The sequence below is a fragment of the Pteropus medius genome, unplaced genomic scaffold (assembly GCF_902729225.1).
Source record: "Pteropus medius unplaced genomic scaffold, Ma_sr-lr_union100, whole genome shotgun sequence".
Lineage (NCBI taxonomy): Eukaryota > Metazoa > Chordata > Mammalia > Chiroptera > Pteropodidae > Pteropus > Pteropus medius.
In genome coordinates this window covers 664,616-682,629 of record NW_024344372.1, presented here as the reverse complement: position 1 = coordinate 682,629, position 18,014 = coordinate 664,616, and the positions used below count along the sequence as shown (strand labels likewise).

The 18,014-nt window shown below is 39.6% G+C and overlaps 1 protein-coding gene and 1 pseudogene across 6 annotated transcripts in view; both read left to right on the top strand.

Moving 5' to 3' along the window:
• The window catches only part of AFF2 (ALF transcription elongation factor 2), a 451,889-nt gene that overhangs the window by 103,752 nt on the left and 330,123 nt on the right, over positions 1–18,014 (top strand). The gene's annotated exons all lie outside the window — the stretch shown is intronic.
• Positions 4,777–4,895, top strand: LOC120608699 (uncharacterized; annotated as a pseudogene).

The window sequence follows — 18,014 nt, the reverse complement described above, 5'->3', positions numbered from 1 at the left end:
GGTAGAGGAGTTGGTAAAATATTTCAAACTCTTCTGCAGACGTTTCTGAAGTTCGTATTTAACGTTTTTGTCCTGAAGTTCATTCTTAGTGTGTAGTGGCATACATGTATAAAGGTGCTTTTAACAAAAGGAGTGTTTAGTGCAACGTAGAAGTCTTTGAGCCAAATCCTGCCTTCAGCGTGCACTTAAGTTCCCATTAAAGGAGAGAACTAACTGAGCTTGCAGAGCTGAGGGTAAAATTGGAATTCTGCTGTAGGAAATCAGAGTATTAGGAGCTGGGATATTGAATTTCAGTTTTCCCCATGCTGACGTTGACTTTTCTCTGGAGCATCACCAGCTAGTGAGATCTAGTTCAGTTGCATGATTTTTTTATTTCTCTCCACTAACCCAAATGTAGAGATACAAATCCAGGGCTTAGGAAGTCTCATATAGATTTGCGATATTCCTGAGAGTCTGTGGGATCTTAATCACTTTCATATTTTATTTATAAAGCAAATGTTCCATGACATTGAAACATTAAATGGATTATACCCAGCCATGTGCAATGTATAATTTTCTAAAATCTCTGATTAATTTAACATGGGTGATTTTCATTCTTTGATATGTGGCCTTGGTGTAATTTATAACAAGCTATAAATATTTGAAATACTGTGGCAATGCGGTTTGGGGAATAGCATTAACACCTGCCTTACATGTTAGTTGGGTTATATGGAGCTCTGCGTGTACATAGCTATGTTCCTGGCATACTATTTGATCTGCATTCCTTTGGAATAGGTGTATATAATCACTGACTGGATTCTTAGAGGTTCTCGCTATTTTTGTAGTTTTTGATCCAAAGCCAAGTCTCAATTTTAGGAGTTTTATGACAGCATTCCTTCTTTTCTGCACTTTTTAATTCTTGTCAAAGCAGAAGTGCCAAGGCACTTTCCTTGCTAAGTCTTCCCCTTCTTCCTACCATATGCTTCCTAACTCAGTCTGTACATTGAAAGCAGGAAAGAAAGAACCCAATCCCTGTCAAAGCCCATTCCATGAGTAGGAGTCATAAGATATGGCCTGGGTGACATATGTCCTGTCGTGGTACAGCGCAGCCAACCCACACTGGGAAACGAGGATGAGGACTGTCACGAAATCGAATCTTTCCCTGCTTCTCAGGAAAGGCAGGTAGAAAGGCTGCCTCCAGCCCAGCGGATCAGGCTTTTCTCTGAGATCCATGGCCTGCCATTTGCTCCTTCCATGTGCAGCTTGTCTTTATGGATGTGCAGAGAGAGTGTAAAGCAGAACAGGTGAAAGTTTCTGGCTCTTCCCTAAGTGTTTGTGGGGCTCCACTACTGAGCAATGTGAACCTTGCTGAACTTTAATTCCCTTTTCTGTAAACTAGGATTGTTTTAAGAATTAGGGATGAGAGAGAGGGAGGTAGGAGAGAGAGTAGGCCTGGTACCTAGTATGCGTGCATTATGATTATCACCGTTGTTTATTTCCCGGCTATTAATTAATAATCCTAATTGTAAATGACTTGGGATTAAGTCATGAATGATAAAAATGGTCTGTTTGGAGATCATTTTGGTGACTTACGTTCATGGCCAATCCACTGAGAGAATCTAGGATGCCTGAATCCTACTTCTGGATTTCTTCTACTTGGTTATGATGCTCTCTGCTTTCTCAATATTCCCTGCCAGATGATGTCCATGTTTTCATGGATTTCTTCTCCAAACAATAAAAAAAGCAGAAAGCAAGTGATTCGCATTTAGTGAGGGCAGATTAAGTTGTACTTTGCTTTTCTTTGTCTTTCCCCTTTCATTTTGAGGGAGCCATGGTATTAAACATGAAAGGTGTATAGTTTTCTCTTTCTTAGTCTGCATGATGAGTGATATATAGGGTCAGCTGGGGACCTATGCCCCCAAGAGACTTGCTGCCATTCCCACTGCATTTCGAACGGCTAAAATGACATGTTGGGTGCTCCTACAACCTGGCATTTGGGAAATGACATCATATTACCTCCATACATTGTAACACTGACCTTGACTGGTCATTATCAGCCTTTGCAAAGTCCACTGTGTTAAGTTAGAATAAAATATGTTTTTCCTATATTTTATTTCTCCACATAAACAATAAATTCCCCTTAAAAGATGATTCAGGGAACTTGTTAAGTGGGAAATAAAGTTAAGGAGGAAATGACATTCTGAATGAATTGTATTAGTGATCATTGAGAATGATAACTTATTAAATTAATGTTTTGTAATTCTTGTTACTCAGCTTGGTGTTTTCCAGATATTATCCTGTCTTCCTAGTGTTCTCGGTGAGAATATAGGAAATGGGCCTATTTATGAACTATATAATGTGACTTTGATTAGACAGAAAGTTGGAGCTCGGACATTCAGGGTCAAGTATATTGTCAAGTAGGGAAGGCACTGGGTAAGTGTTCTTGTGTCAGGCAGTGGAGCGTATTCTGTGGTGCATTCTTGTGATGTAGGTTGCAAATTTATTAAAACCGATAGCAACTGATGCTCTGAGAGTGTTGTGATTTTGTGAACACCATGCCTTGGAGGGCGACACTTCCAGGAAGGCATTTGGATTTGGGAAGTTTCTGTCTTGGGAGAAGCTGGCTCACTGCCTGCTGCTTCTAGGTGGTTCTCAGTGTCTTGCTGTCTTGGCTGCGGTTTGTCAAAGTTAAATACAAAATTCAGGTAGTATGGTCTAATGGTTAACATGACAAGTCTGGGAAAATGAGTATGTATGTATATACATATGCCGTATTAGTTTCCTAAAGCTGCTGTAACACATTATGGCTCAGGACAACACGAATCTGTTATCATGTAGTTCTGGAGATCAGAAGTCTAAAATAAGTCAGCAGGGCTAGCTGCATTCTTCCTGGAGGCCCTACAAGAGAATGGCTTTTCTTGCCTTTGCAGTTTCTAAAGGCTGCCTGCATTTCTTGGCTGTTAGTCTCATAGTACTCTGACCTCTGCTTCCATTGTCCCCCTCACCTCATCTCCTTCTCTGACTCCTCTGCCTCCTGCTTATAAGAACCCCTGTGATAAGATCTGTCCCACCTGGATAATCCAGGATCATTTTCTCACATCAAGATCCATAACTCAATCACCTCTGCAAAGTCCTTTTTGCCACATAAGGTAACATACTCATAGAGTCGAGGGATTAGGATGTGGGTGTCTTTAGGGCGACATTATTCAGCCTACCACACATATGATTCACCTTCGTGTGCTTCAGTTTCTTCACTTGTAAAGGACTGGCTGAAATGCCCCTCCATCTTCATCTTCCCATTAACACTTCCATTCCTGCAGGTTTAGTGAAATATTTTCTCCAAAGTACTTTAAGCACCTTGGGAGATAGTTTCTATACGAAGAAAAAGCGACTTAACAATGATTTGCTAGTTCAGATCTGAAACTTATGAAACTCAGACGTTTCTTACCTCGCCATTTTATCACCTGACCTTTCACTTGTTATTTGATATCTCCCACCAATGTGTCGCAGTGACCAGAGACATTTGCAGTTTTTTTTCCTATTTGTAGCCACTTCCCTTTCATCAATTTTGCATCCTATTCCCAGCTCAGTTAAAAGCAGTCTTTGGCAAAGATCACTTCTTGCCTAGGCCATCTGATAAAATCTAAGCCTTCGGCCTGCATACCATCTCTTCCTCGATGTCCCCAAACTACTTTCCCGTATTCATCTGCCTTTGTTTCCCGTAAATTTGCTTTTTTTTCAGACAGGCTGGGACACTCGCTGTCCTCTGTGTGGACTGGGTGCGCTCCTAGCCCCTGAGTCATGTGTTGTTTCCATGCCCTGGGCTCTCTTTGGCACTCTCCCCATTTTGCAAGGCTCTGGTTTCAACTCCTCCATGGAGCCTTGCTTGCCCACTCCAGTCTTCAAGGATTTTCCCTTCTCTGAGCCCTCTACTAGTTATAATCCATACCACTCATTTGGTAGTTGTCAGGGAGTGTCTAATTTGGTTAATTATCCTTACGTGTCAATAGGTCTTATTTCTCCAAATAATTATAATCTTGAGATCAGGGGTCATACCTTTTACATTGGTGAACTCTCCACTAAGCATTTATCTCCCAGTAAGCCTTAAATACTTATTTCTTGATAACAGTGTGTGTGAATAGGGATTAGCTTTGCAGGCCTTTTGTTCTGGGATTTATTTTTCTGTGTTATTAATCAGGCACTTTATGTCATTTAAATATATTGGCATTTAATTTCTTAGCTGACACATGGAAGCCCCCTCTGCTGTAGAAAATTATGTACTGGCTCATTTTTATGACTGCAAAACTATTCGGAAGTTGATATAAGTTCTGTGGTAAGGTACACAGATATCTTTTATAGTTATAACAATAGAGACATTTTCCTAAGCTTCAGTCTACATATCTGACCAGACCTGTCTAAAGAGATTTCTCATCCATGGAGATATTTCCCCCTTGGTTCATATGCCTGAAACTGCTATTAACAAAACCCTCTCTCCTTGTGCACTGTTTTTGTAAGATATAGTCTTTGTAATTCCTCCTAGGATGCCCCAATAAGATGAAGCAAATTTTCTACCAAAGCTATTGAATACACACTACTTTGCTAGTACATTAGTTTCTACCTGCTGCTGCTTCTGTTCTTGACAAAGTGAAAAGTACATGCCGCCATATTAGCAGATGGGTACTTCTAGAGACAGACCCTGCACATGTAGGAAAAACCTTCCTAAAAATTTTCAAACTGAGAGGGAGATATGGTCATCAGACTTGTCCTGGGTTTGTGGCTTTTTTAAAAGCTGTATTTGTCTACAGCCATGCCACCCTGAACAAGCCAGATCCCATCTGATCTTGGAAACTAAGCAGGGTTGGGCCTGGTTTGTACTTGAATGGGAGACCACCTAGGAAGACTAGGTGCTGTAGGCATAAAAAAATAAAAAATAAAAGATAAGGAATTGCAAGCTGACAAGGTCCTTGCAATCTGTGAGGTCAACCAAGGGTTGCCTCGCTAAAATAAATACATAAACAAACAAACAAATAGACAAACAAACAAATAAATGAATGAATGAATAAATAAAATACAAGCTGTATTTGTGAGTTGATATTTTCCCTATGGCAACTGGGTGACAAGAAGGAGCTAGAACCAGGCATTTGCTATGAGGTGGTTTTTCTGTTTAGTAAGAGGAGATAAGCAACGTGAGCCTGTCAGTGAAAATTCTCAAGTGGTTTGAGGCCCTAGAAAATGTGACCTTCATGATCCTTTTTTTTTTCCTTGTTCATTTTAACTTGGCCCTTGTAAAGGAGGGGGAGAGTAAGAGGAGGGGGTTGATATGCCACCGACATTACAAAATAATCACCGTATTTGTGTCAAAGCTGCCTTTTGAGGCTATAATAATAAATCACATTGCAGATTTTCAGGCGGTCTTTCACTCTAGTTTCTAAATCGGAGAGGCTCTTTCTAGGAGACTCAGTGGTGACCACAAGGATCATTTGTAGACTTCATTATGGCCTGCCTTCATTTTCACCCCCTAATATATGAGGCTATAGAAATCAGAAGTGTGAATTCAGCCTTTCATTTATCATTGCAGTTCCCCACTTACCGTTAAGTCCTTAATTTTGAAGGCTCAAGTGGCCTATTGTGCTGGCAATTAGCCAATTGCAGGTGCAAAATCTTGAAGGCATCCATAGAGAGGTTTTGGTGAGAATCGCCTTAAGAAATGTATCTCTCGTTATGCTCTGGGATGCAGGATTTGTGAGGGGATGGGTGTAAAGAATATTAAATGGATACAGATGCCGTTCAGGAAAGAATTGCTGAAAATGAAAACGAAATTGCTTATCTAAGGGTTGACCTTATTTGACTGGGCAAAAGAGACCCTTCACCCTAAGCCCTTTACAATAGAAATACCCAGAGCACAGTGGGAATGGAGACGTTTAGAGGTGTACTCCAGCTTTGCCATCTGCCTGTAAGAGTTCAGCAGCCTTCTGCCCCTCTCTATCCCATTCAAAATCAAGGTCAGATGTTTGGGCTTGGAATTTAAGCCCCACCGCAATTTGGCCCTCAGCTTTGTCTCCCATCATACACCCTCAGGAACTCTGTGTTCTGGTCTCCTGTTTTCACCCGGGCTGTTCCCTTTCTCTTAAATGCCTTCCCCTGCTTCCTATACCTTAACTGATCTGTCAGGATCTGCCTCAAACCCTCATTTCTTCGGAGAAACTTTTCCGGATCCTCTAGTCAAAGGTAAAACCTTTGTCTGCCACATTCCTGCCGTATTTTGTACTTCTTTTCTGTACTTAGGCCTGAATCAGAGTGATTTATGTCTCATTCATTTGTGTATTCCTAGAAAACCTAGTCTGGTGCTTTGGCACCAATTCATTAAATTAATAACAACCATATATCCAGCTTAGGAAAAACTTGACATAAGAAAATCTGAGCACATTTCTTTAAGTAAGATATATAAAGAGTTGGCAGCTCATTAACGACTTAATGGAGAGGCTGAGGGCCATCAGAGACAGGGAGCTGAATCGTTAGGATAAACTATCAATTGGTGATCAATTGGAAATGAAGACAAACCATTTTAAAATGATAGGTAATGAGAAAGCGGCAATCGACTGGTGATAATTCCATTTAGACATAACTTTCACAAGAACACAGTTGTCACACACACCTGTGCAACTTACAAGCTCTGTTTTCTTTGCTTTTAGCTTGCTACACCTTTCTGAAATCCTGGGCGTTATTGTAGAATTAGATAAAAAGCTGAATTGTCCTTTTGTCGGAGAGCAGTGTCTGTGAATGCAGTGTGTGGATCTAATGCTAGGGGCCAGATTAAAGAAATGAGATAAGGTGTTTCAGTTTTCAGCCACTCTGAGGAATGATCCCTGCTCGACAGGGTGAACACTTTCGCCCCATCCTAACCAGCATGACCTGTGGGAACTAATCTACAGATGCAGCAGAGTCCTGATATCTGTAGCAGGCTACTTCTTGCATGTCTTTCTTTTGTTATTTATAGAAGTTCACTCTCAGCTTTCTTTCTAGGCAAAGATAAAGGACTAATCAGTTTTTGTGAACGAATGATTCTATGCATCATTTTTCCCCAAACTTTTTTTTTTTTATTCCTAAAATGAAAGTCCTTTTCTGCAAACTCAAATAATTTTTCTCTCGGCTTAAAAATTTTGTCATCACTTTCGAGTATCCGCAGCAAGATTATATGACCTTTGCCACCCAGCACAATTTGTGCCTGCCTCTTCCTCTTGTCTTTTTCACTTGGAAGGAATTCAAGCTAATTTTTGGTTAAGAGTGTAAATGCACAGTACACAGAGTCATGAAATGCAAGAATGTTCTCAGAAAGCCAAGGACAAATGTTCCTTAGCTCATGCAGTGTTGTTGAGTCTTTTCGTTCCTGCTGCCTTGCACAGAGAAGGTGTGTGATAAGTTGGGAAGAGTTATAATGGAACTTTACATCGACAGCGTCATTCTGGGTGTTTTGAAGTTTAGACAGAGTTGTCAAACCGTTAATGTGGCTCTGCATCATAATCCCTAAAAGAAAATTACTGTATGTGAAATTAAAATGAATCATCTCTGATTTTCCCATCTCTTTTCTATTTGTGCCTTTAGGGGGCCTTTAAGGACTAGAAGGCAGAATATTATGAAAGGAGATATATTTATTCTACTCATGAGAAGGCTCGATGCGCTTGGCTTTGCCGCCTGCGAAATCATCGTGTCTTTCCTCCCTTAAAGGATAAATATGGCATTCATTCCAACCCATTTAGCCCATTATTCTTTTGTATATAAAATAGGCCCAATTAAGACATTCTTGTGTTAATTTCTGCATTCTATGTATGGCTGGAAAGAGTTTAAAAATACCCATCACAGCAAACGTCGCAAAATGCCTCATGCATACTCAACATACCACCCTTGCCCCCCTCTCCGACGAAAGGCAATAATTCACCCAATCATAGAGATTTGCGATTTTCTGTTTTCCACTTACCTACATTAAGCCTCTGTCTATGCACAATCCGATATTTAGATGAAAACATGTATTTGTAAATATCTGGGGTTTTGACTAAAATTTTCAATTTTCGTCCAGATGTTTGGCATTGTAGGACCCAGACTAAGAGTCTACTGTCTGCCTGTGTTAACTCATTTATGGTCACCCAAGTGCACAAACAGAAAGTGTCATGCTTGCCTTGTTCTTCTCTCCCTCATCTGTCCAAAGAGGGGACAAGGTCATCACTTTCCCAGGTGTCTAACTGAAATTCTGTTTTGTGTCTCTCACTGGTTATGCTAATTATTTAGATGAACCACTTTGGGCCATGTTAGGAGACCAGGGCTCTAATCCTTCTACCGCCTACTGGCTGCATGATCTCTGGAAGCTCATTGAACTTCTCTGGGGATCTGACTTCTTTAACTATTAGAAATGGAAGGAGCCCAGGGAAGAGTAGGGACCTTGTAATCGCAGAGACTCTATTGCAACTCAAGAGTTCCATGAATTCCCTTTGCTCTACCTTGTGCATGAAAATTAATTGTTGACAAATATTACTGTGCCAGTGTGCCTTTTCTAACTCTTAGTCCACTTTGAGGTTGTTTTGGCATCTTGTGGGCAAGTCGGTAGAGGATATAATAAATAAGACATGGTTTTCAAAAATTTAAACTAAAAGGACAACATTTTTAAAGTCGGTTCCGTTTTTTTAAATGTCGATATAATCCACAGTGACCTTATATTTACTCCTTGTAAAATCTTTCTTGCATATTATACCTTTTTGATAAACTCAGCTTGTAAGAACCAAATACAAAATATCTATCCCCAAGATGCCATAATATTTGGTTACTAGAAAGATTAGCTGCCAGAAGAGATTCAACAAAGTTCCTCTGAATTATGATATAAATTTTTGAATTTCAAAACGTTGCTTTCCATTAAAAGTTATCTTATGGCAGGGAGAACATGATAAGCTAAAGAGAGGTGACATCTAGTGAGATTATACGCAATGAACTTTCTTCTCTCCCCTCCCCCAATATATAGAGAGGAAGATAGATATGCTGATATGTAATATGTTTATTTATAGTTTATATTATTAGAAGAATCTGAATGTTTTTTATAACTTGAATTCGGTTCTTCTTATAACTACTTCTTATAAAAATTCTAAATATCTGAATCATTAAACAAAACTCATTTTCTTTCCTAGGGGACAATTGAAGCTTATAATCTTTGAGATCAAATGAATCTCATTTAAAAAAATCGTACCATTTCATTCCTTTATAAATCTTTTCTGGTATGGCAACATACAGCAGAAATGGGTACAAGGTAGATTTTACAAGAGGGCCTCATTTTAGCTGTGAGGGTTTATTTAGGCATGGTTATAATTTTCTTAATGAAGAAAACAAATTGACCTAACAAGTAGATTCTGCTATTGGAAATCGTATGCAAGTTTTACAGAAGAAGAAATATCTAGCCAAAATGGATGCCTATTGAGCAAGACTTTTGGAACTGAAATAGTTTGTAGTACCTTGTGTCTTGCTTCTGACTGTGGACCCACTCACCGCCAGACAACCCATCACGATGAAAGAGCTACCCATGCTCCAAATGTGGTTATGGCCCCAATTGTTCAGAGGACAAAACTGTTAAGTGGGCATACCCAAGGAATCTGGGGAGATTGAGATAAATATTGCTTTCTTCCTGTTTCTTCTTCAGCTTCTTCTATTCTATTTTCCTTCACAATGGCCTCTTATTCCTCTTCAAAATCCCTCAAGCTGGGAGTTTTGGAGGATTCCACAAATAGCTCTCCATACAATCCCTTCTGGCTTTCAGAAAGACCCTATAATGTGTCCTCCAGGAATTCCTTCTGACCTCTGTTATCCTAGGGCTGCAGACTTTCTCGCACATGGCTCAGGTGCTATTGTCAGCAAAGCAGAGCCTGGAATGGAGGGTGCCATATGTGGGAGCAGAACTGGAACAAAGACTTTTAACCAAATATATGGCCAAACATTGAGGTTGCATTATATAAACAGACAGCTCCAATGTCTTTGGTGTGCATACTCTTTAGCAGACCTCTTGACAAATCGATTGAGAGAAAAAAAATGAATTTTGTTTGTTATTCTTCTAAAAGGTGGTAGGATGGTCAGCAGATGAGAGACTGGTGGAAGAGGAAATGCTTTTAATCTAAGACTTCTCTGTATTGATTATAACAGTATATTCCACACGTACATTCTGTAAACAACCACATGGGGAAGATTATCATATTCTGTGTATCTGAGCTCACTGTTGCGCAAGCTACATAGAGACATCAAGGGGGAAGATATGTTCCTAAATATTTAACACCACTCTTTTTGTCATCTTACCTCTGTGGGTGACTTTCCCAAGGGGCCATCTTGCTGACTGCTATTTCACACTTGGCTATGTGGTTTTCTGAGTTCTGTGTTATCTACCAGCACAATTTTGTTTGCTCTAGTGACTTTGCCAAGAAATTCTTAATTGGGATTATTGTCCTGACAAAGCATTTTCCTCAGTGTGATGAGAAGTTTATCATTCGGGAGTGACAGTAATTACCAGCTTGATGCAGACCCTTTTGTGCTTAGCTTGGGAGGATGAAGTCCTCAGTATGCCACTAACATGAGTGTGCAGATGTAGTTGTCATTGTCAAAGCCTGGAATTTACTCTAGGCAGAACTATCACCAAGACAGGAGTTAAAGGGCTTAACTTTTTAATTTATTTTTTAGGGGGCGTGATGGTGTATTGGTTGTGTAAAGTAAGACTTGTCTCTCATTCCTACTCAGTGGTCTAGTAAATGATTTTCTTAAGAAATCTATACTTGGTGGTTTGTGGCTAGCGAACGTGGAAGGAATGAACTAGGTGGCAGAAGAGTTGGGCTTGTAGTAGATTGTTCTCATTTTTCCAAGAATTCTTCCCCATCATGCCATTTTTGTTTATGGGCTATACCTTAGAGCTCCCCAAAAACATAAGTCCGGGATCCTTGAAAAATTGATGTTAACTCATTCATTTAGGAGACACTGAAATTAGAAATCTCTGCTTTTTGTTTCACCAGATTAATTTCTGAATCGCTCACTATGCCCTATGGGCTCAATAAAAAATATAGCCATCTCCTCATTTATGCCTAGTTTTTGGCTGTGACTTACAGTGGCTTTACTCTGGAAAAGAAGTCCACATTGGGAGAGTTGGATTCTAGTCTTGCTAAGATTCTGATCATGCTTTGTGATTTTGAGCAAGTCAATTTATACATCCCTACCTGGTCTTAGATACTTGACCCCTATTGGGGCTCTTATTTTTTTTTTTTTCCTCAAGGAGGTTTCAAAACTCTGTTGTCCCCAAAGGAAAAACGGTGCTTCCTTAGCTTCCAAATTTTACCCAAATGTAGTAACCACTCATTTCACAGAAACCTTTGCTCAGAACTGCCAACTCATACTGTACTGGATGGATGGGTGGTTTTCAATTCTTCTCTTTCCTGGTCTGCCCTCTGTTGGTGATATCAGTGAATATTCGCACCCCTAACAGCACTCTCAGAGAGCAAAGTAATGATAGAAAACACTTTAGGGAAAGGCGTCCAAGACAGTAAAAGCTTATGAAGCAAACGAGTGTATGAGTTCAGAAGAGATGATCTCTGGGAGCTTTCCTGGTCTGGTGGCTACAGCAGAAGTGATGGAGGAGCTCAGGACATAGGCTTTCTTAATTATGGTACCTATGTTAGAGCAGAGCCCTCTTGTTGGATGAGATTGGGAACAGTAGTTGGTTTACTAATCAAAACATCAGTTAAAGCAGGGAATTATCAAAAAATTATAATATCTAAACATTTTATTTTAACTTAATGTATATAAAATACATATCCATTGGGCAATTTTTGATGATCTTTTTAAAGTATTGGATGGCTGACTAGAGTTTCATGTTGACTCTCTTGCATAATGCACAGCCATAATCCATTTTCAGTTTATTTCTTTAAAGTGGAACAAGAGCTTAGAGGCGCTTAGGAAATCATCTCATCCTGAAGTCTTCTGGATTTTTACTTCTTTTTTTTTTTCTTGAATCTTTGGCTGTTGTCTAATCTATACCTTTTCTCCAAACATTCAGCTTAGATTTTAACAATTACTCTGTTTTTCCACTCATATTTAATCAGTTTTTCTAACATTTATTTTTATTGTATATTATATTTATTTTTATATAATACTTATATTATGTAGTCATAACAACAACTACGACTGCCATAAACAAGTTTGAGAACAAACAGAATTTCCTCGTGGTGAGCATACAACTCAACTGACAAGAAGAAACCACAGAGGAGCCCTTTAGCTATGGGTGCTGAGCTTCTTTAAAAAATAGTATGTGTTCAGGTCATCTATTCATGTATTCATTTCATTTATTGAACACCTACTATGTGCCAGGCACTCTTCTAGGTGCTGGGAACATATTAGTGAATGGAATAAAATTGCCACCCACCCAGAGCTTATGTTCTAGTAGGAGAGACAGAAAATAAACAAGTAAATGTTGATATGGAGGTTTATCTTATTTACTCAAGTCCATTTTACACAACTTGTACCACTTTTTGTGATGTTAAAACATTGAGAGTGCTAGGAATCTACCTCTAATTCCCCCTTAGTTACTTTACCATTCATTGCCAGTTGTTTACTTGAAATCTAGCTCCTTAGTGATTAAAAATATATATTCTCAAAGCCGAAAAAACTATGGTGGGTTGGGATGCTGGACTGACATATAAAGAGCAGGTGTAGGCACCAGCTGAGATGACCCCTTCTGAAAGCTGTCAGTGTCGGTTTATACAATCGTAGGCGCTGGTGAGTCTGAGATTTGTATGGCAGGCCAGCAAGCTGGGAATTCAGATGAGACTTAATGTCCCAGTCTTGGGTCCTAAGGCTGGAAAGTGACAATTTCTAGGTTGCAGTATGAAAGCACAACTCCTTCTTCTCACAGGAACCCCAGTCTTTGATCTTAAGGTTTTCAATTGATTGGATGAGGCCCAACCACATTATGGAGGGTGATCTCCATTACTTAAAGTCAACTGATTGTAAGTGTTAATCACATATACAAAATACCATCAGAGACAACTGGGCACCATTGCCTAGCTAGTTTGTCACATAAAATTTACCATCACAAGCACTTCTCTCTGAAGGTGCAGTGGTTGGTGCTGGGAGCACAGAGCAGACAGGCTGTGTCTGTGTTGATGCAGGGCTTGGCATCTCAGAAGTCAGTGTTCTCTGCCTTCAGTGTCAGAACCCTTTGGTGGAGAACAACGTCCATTACTGGTGACCTGTGGTGACGTAGTCCCAGGCCAGCCCGTGCCAGAATTGTGACATAGGCGGTGTTTTCCTGTTCTTGCTGTTCTCCTCTCTGTGTCTCATTCTCATTGTCTTAGTCCTGGCACTCAGCATACTGTTTGGCAGCCACACTCAGTACAGTCTGTTAGCTCAATTGTCGTTGACCCTTCCTTCTAACTACACTGTAAACTCCTTAAGGACATAGTGAGTTGGCATCCTGGCAAGGGGGCGACGGATGAAGTAGGAGTTTGATGGCAGTAATTAAGATGCAGTGTGTAACCATCGGTTCTAGTAGGAACTGCCCAGAGGTTTAAAAAAATAAAAAGCTTTTGAATTAGCCCTAATGGCTTATAATGATAGCACCATGTAATATTAAGAACAGTAGATCTCTTCCCATGTCTGGCCCTTAGTTTTCTCACATGTAAGATGAAGGGACCAGATGAAGTGTTCTCTTAACACTAAATGCCAGTTATTTTAATCGACTTCTGTGCAGAAGACCATGAATAGTCTTTAATATTGGAAGAATCACAAAGACTTGGTTTTCTAAACATTTGAGAGGCTTAGAGATTGAAAGAAATTGTTTTTCTTAAGATCCATGTGAATGGGTGTGCCTTGAAAAAGTGAAATGACGTCTTTGCATCCTCCCATTCTGTTTACCTAGCTGAGTGCCTGGCACAGGGGAAGTGCATATTAATGTTCGTAAAAACAGACTGAAGGAAGAACATAGGTATTGGAGGGTTTCCTGTAGTCCTAATGTTTTATGTAAGTGTGTTACCGCTTCCATTAGGTAATATATATGAAATGTATTATATATATCATATGCTAAATAATATACAACGTATAAAATGTTATACATAATATATGGAATATATATTATATATGACATGACATATATGTAAGTGTATATTATATATGCATATTATATATCATATATTACATATTACATATTATATATTACATATTCTGTAAGTGTGTTATCACTTCCATTAGGTAATACATATAATTTCCCCCTTAAACATTTGAATAAAGATGTCTTTTTTCACTTGGTCTGGAATAAATAATCACATGTTTAAAACCACTTCAAATAACTTGAAGAGCGAGGAGAGTTATAACTATATAGGTAAGTAAAATAATAAAAATAAACTGGTAAGTTCTTTGCAGGGAAGACCCGTGTAGGTAGCAGTCATTAATGGAGAAGAAGCTGCAGCTTTTCAAAGTACCTCAAGGCAGAAGGGCCACAGCAGACACGGGTTCCCAGGTGTGAGCATCTCCTATCCCAGCTCCTTTGAAAAGCCCGTGTCTTTTAACCTGAGATTTCATAATTCAGCGACACGTGTGCCTTTTATAGCCTGCGGGGTCGGTGGAAGGTCTGCGATAAGCTGACAGTTTTATATTTAGTTAGTGATTTTGTAAGTGCAGTATGACAAATGCCACACATTTAATTTAATTCTTAAGTTGTTTCTAAACCAGTAGCTCTAGACAATGCAAGCTGATGATAAATAACATAACATGGGCTCTTTTTTTTAAAGGGCCGAGTCTTTAAATTTTCTGATTTAGTGGGCACTTTTGAAGTGTTTAGTAATGCATCTTCTAAAAGTTAAGCTTTTTTAATCCACAGAGGTTTTGCGGTGTTTAACCCTTCCCCTCATCACCACCTCTAAAGTTGTCGCCAGCCACTCTTTATTTTGGCCTTCTCTCCTTTACCACCTATGCTTTTCAAAAATCTTATACACACAAAACTGTAATGAGCTACCTGTCAATGTATTTGATTCCAACATGATTTAAAAGAAAAAGCTTTCTCTGGATGTATCAGCACTGAAGTCGCTTCCACCTTTTAAAGTTGCCATATTACCAGCATTATTTTATTTTCTATACATGTATCAGGATACCTTTAGATAGCCTGCACATATCGTATTTAATTTGCTGATCATAAAAGTAGGAGTTGCAACAGATTTTTACATTTTCCCCTTTATGCGTATGTATACTTTTTATAGAGCAATAATGACCAGAAGGAAAATTAAATTGTTCAAAATAAATGTACTTAGTATATATTTTTTATACATTTCTTTTTGCTTACATGTCAATAGAATTTATAATGTCAAAATAATATTCACGATTATTTTCCATTTAAGAAAAATTTCTTCTGCCCAAAGACAGACTATAGAGCAACCAAAATCCAGATGGTAACTAAAATTTCTGTCACATATCCATTTTCCTCCCATGAGATGATGGTCCTTTTATATTTGGAAATTATCTGCATCTTAAAATTGTGTTCAGAAACATCGATGCGCTTAAGAATGGAGTTAGAAAAACTGCCCAAGGATGCCTTAAATTTAGTGAGTTCTCTGCCAATAGCAAAATTCAAGTGAACAGAAGAAAACCACTCTCAACACTTTGAATCTCTATGGGCTCCATTTTCTCCATTGTTCTCACTCTTTGCATGCTAATCAGATAAAGTGCCTCTTGTGGTGTAGCCAGCTCTGCAGGCTTCCAGCAATTTCCTTGCAACTAGGATCCCACTTCTCTGACTTTGCCCAACTGATTTGCTTTCCATGCAGGCTTTGCTTGTCCACAGGAATGAGCTACTCCAAAGAAGAGAAATCTAACTGAGGCTGGCAGCCCAGCAGTCAGGTCTGGTCATTAGTTGTGAATATGGACCTCTAGGCATCGAGTTGCAAGATTGATTTGTCTGTCGCTGGTTGAGCACACTGACCTGTCCTGAGACCAATATGTCTTGTCGAATTGTTATCTTGTCAGTGACAGATAGGCTTGGTGGTGGTGACTTTTGACCCTCTACTCCTCCCAGAAGTCAAAGGAGCAAAAGAAAACTTCAAAGAACAGGCCCGTGGTCATCCTTTGCAGGCTGAAAGAGCACGAACCAGGATCAGCCTCATTATCAGTCACATCTTGCTTTGCACTAATCAGAACACACGTCATCCGGTGACCTAGTGCTGCCCGTCCGGTCTTTTTCTGGACTGGACATCAAAGACTTGAGGTTCTTTCATTTCTCTAGTCTTATTAATGTACTGTAAAAAAATCATGCTTTCTTTCCGCCATCGGAAAAATGTCTTTGTTCCTAAAGCTAGAGGATCCTTCAGCCTTTCTGACTTAGAAGGAGAAGGTAAAATGCATTAGTTCAATTTAAGCACGAAAGACTGTTATCACCGATGACCTGTTTCGGCAGGGCATATCGTGGGGATTAATGACAGACTCAGGGGATCTGATGACCCACAGCAAAACCAAAGGGCCATTAACCCCCATCAGTCATTTAATTCCCAGGGAAAACCCATTCAGAGGTAATTATTGCTGTTATAACCTGAAAAAAAAAACACAGAAGTGCATGAATTACATTAATGAGCTCTGTTCATTTTATTTTATCATGTTAGCCCAAGAAAAAAGTATATGCATTTAAACATATGAGTTTCCCTTTTCATTTTCTAAGAAAATACTCTTTTGAAAAAATCAGCGGTCCCTAGACAAGCCTACAATTTTGGCAACTCCTTTCCCTATTCTCTGTTCGGTTCCTAATTTGTGAGTGACATCGTGGACTGTTATTATCCTAGAATGTCGTCTCTGTACGGTTTATTGTCTATGGGTTATTTGTGCTAGGAGTAGGGACGAAGACTGATAAGCCAGACAGACATCAGCTTTCCAGTCTGCACCCAAACCTCTTCCCCCTACTGATGTGGCTTTAGGTCTCTTCTCACCCCACTCCTGCCCTTCCACCTTCCTTTAATAATATTAAGTGAGCATCTACTATGTGCTAGGTTCTGTGGTCCATGGGGCAGGTTAGATGACAAAAATTAGAGATATAAAGGAAAAGGAAGTCAGGCTCTAGGATTTCTGGGATGGAGGGCATTATTAGTTTCCTAAGACCACCATTAACAAATGGCCACAAACTTAGTGTCTTAAACAACGGATATTTTTTTCTTTCACGGTTCTGGAAGCCAAAAGTCAAAAATCGAGGTGTTAGCAGGGCACACATCCTCTGAAGGCTCTAGGGGAGAATCATTCCTTGTTTTTTCCTGTTTCTGGTAGCCTCAGGCATTCCTTGGCTTGTGGCCACATTACTCTAATCCCTGCCTCCTTCCTCACATGGTCTCCTCCCCTGTGTCTCTGGTCTCCTCTGCCCTTTTGTGCCGAGCACAGCAGTCATTGGATTGTGGGTCTACCCGGAATTCAAGATGATTTCATCTGGAGCTCCTTAACTGATGACATCTGCACCATAAAGAACCTATTTCCAAATCAGGTCATGTTCATGGGCTCAGACGTATCTTTTGGAGGTCACTCTTTGACATGCTATAAGGTGTCATGGCCTGGCGATTTGGAGACCTTTTATGTAGATTGCTCTTCAAAGCCCTGAGACTGGCCAAGGTGCTGAAGGAAAGTGTATGCTGCTGGAGAAAGAGCAACACAAAGAAGGCTTTGGGGACTTCATCATTCAGGGAGTGGAAGGAATGGAAGGTGTCATGAAAGGAGACAGTAAAGGAAGGTCAAAGTGGCAGGATGCTGAGCTGCCAAGCTCCATTTTCCAGAAACCAGACAGGAAGCTGTCAGGAAAGTTGAGGTTAGCTGAGGTTAGGAAATACACAGTACTGATGGCCACACAACATTGTGAATGTATTTGATGCCACTGAATTGTACACTAGAAAATGGTTAAAATGGCAGATTTTCTATTATGTACATAATATATATATTGTATATATAATATATATATACAATATATATACGTATATACGTATATACATGTGTGTGTGTGTGTATATATATAT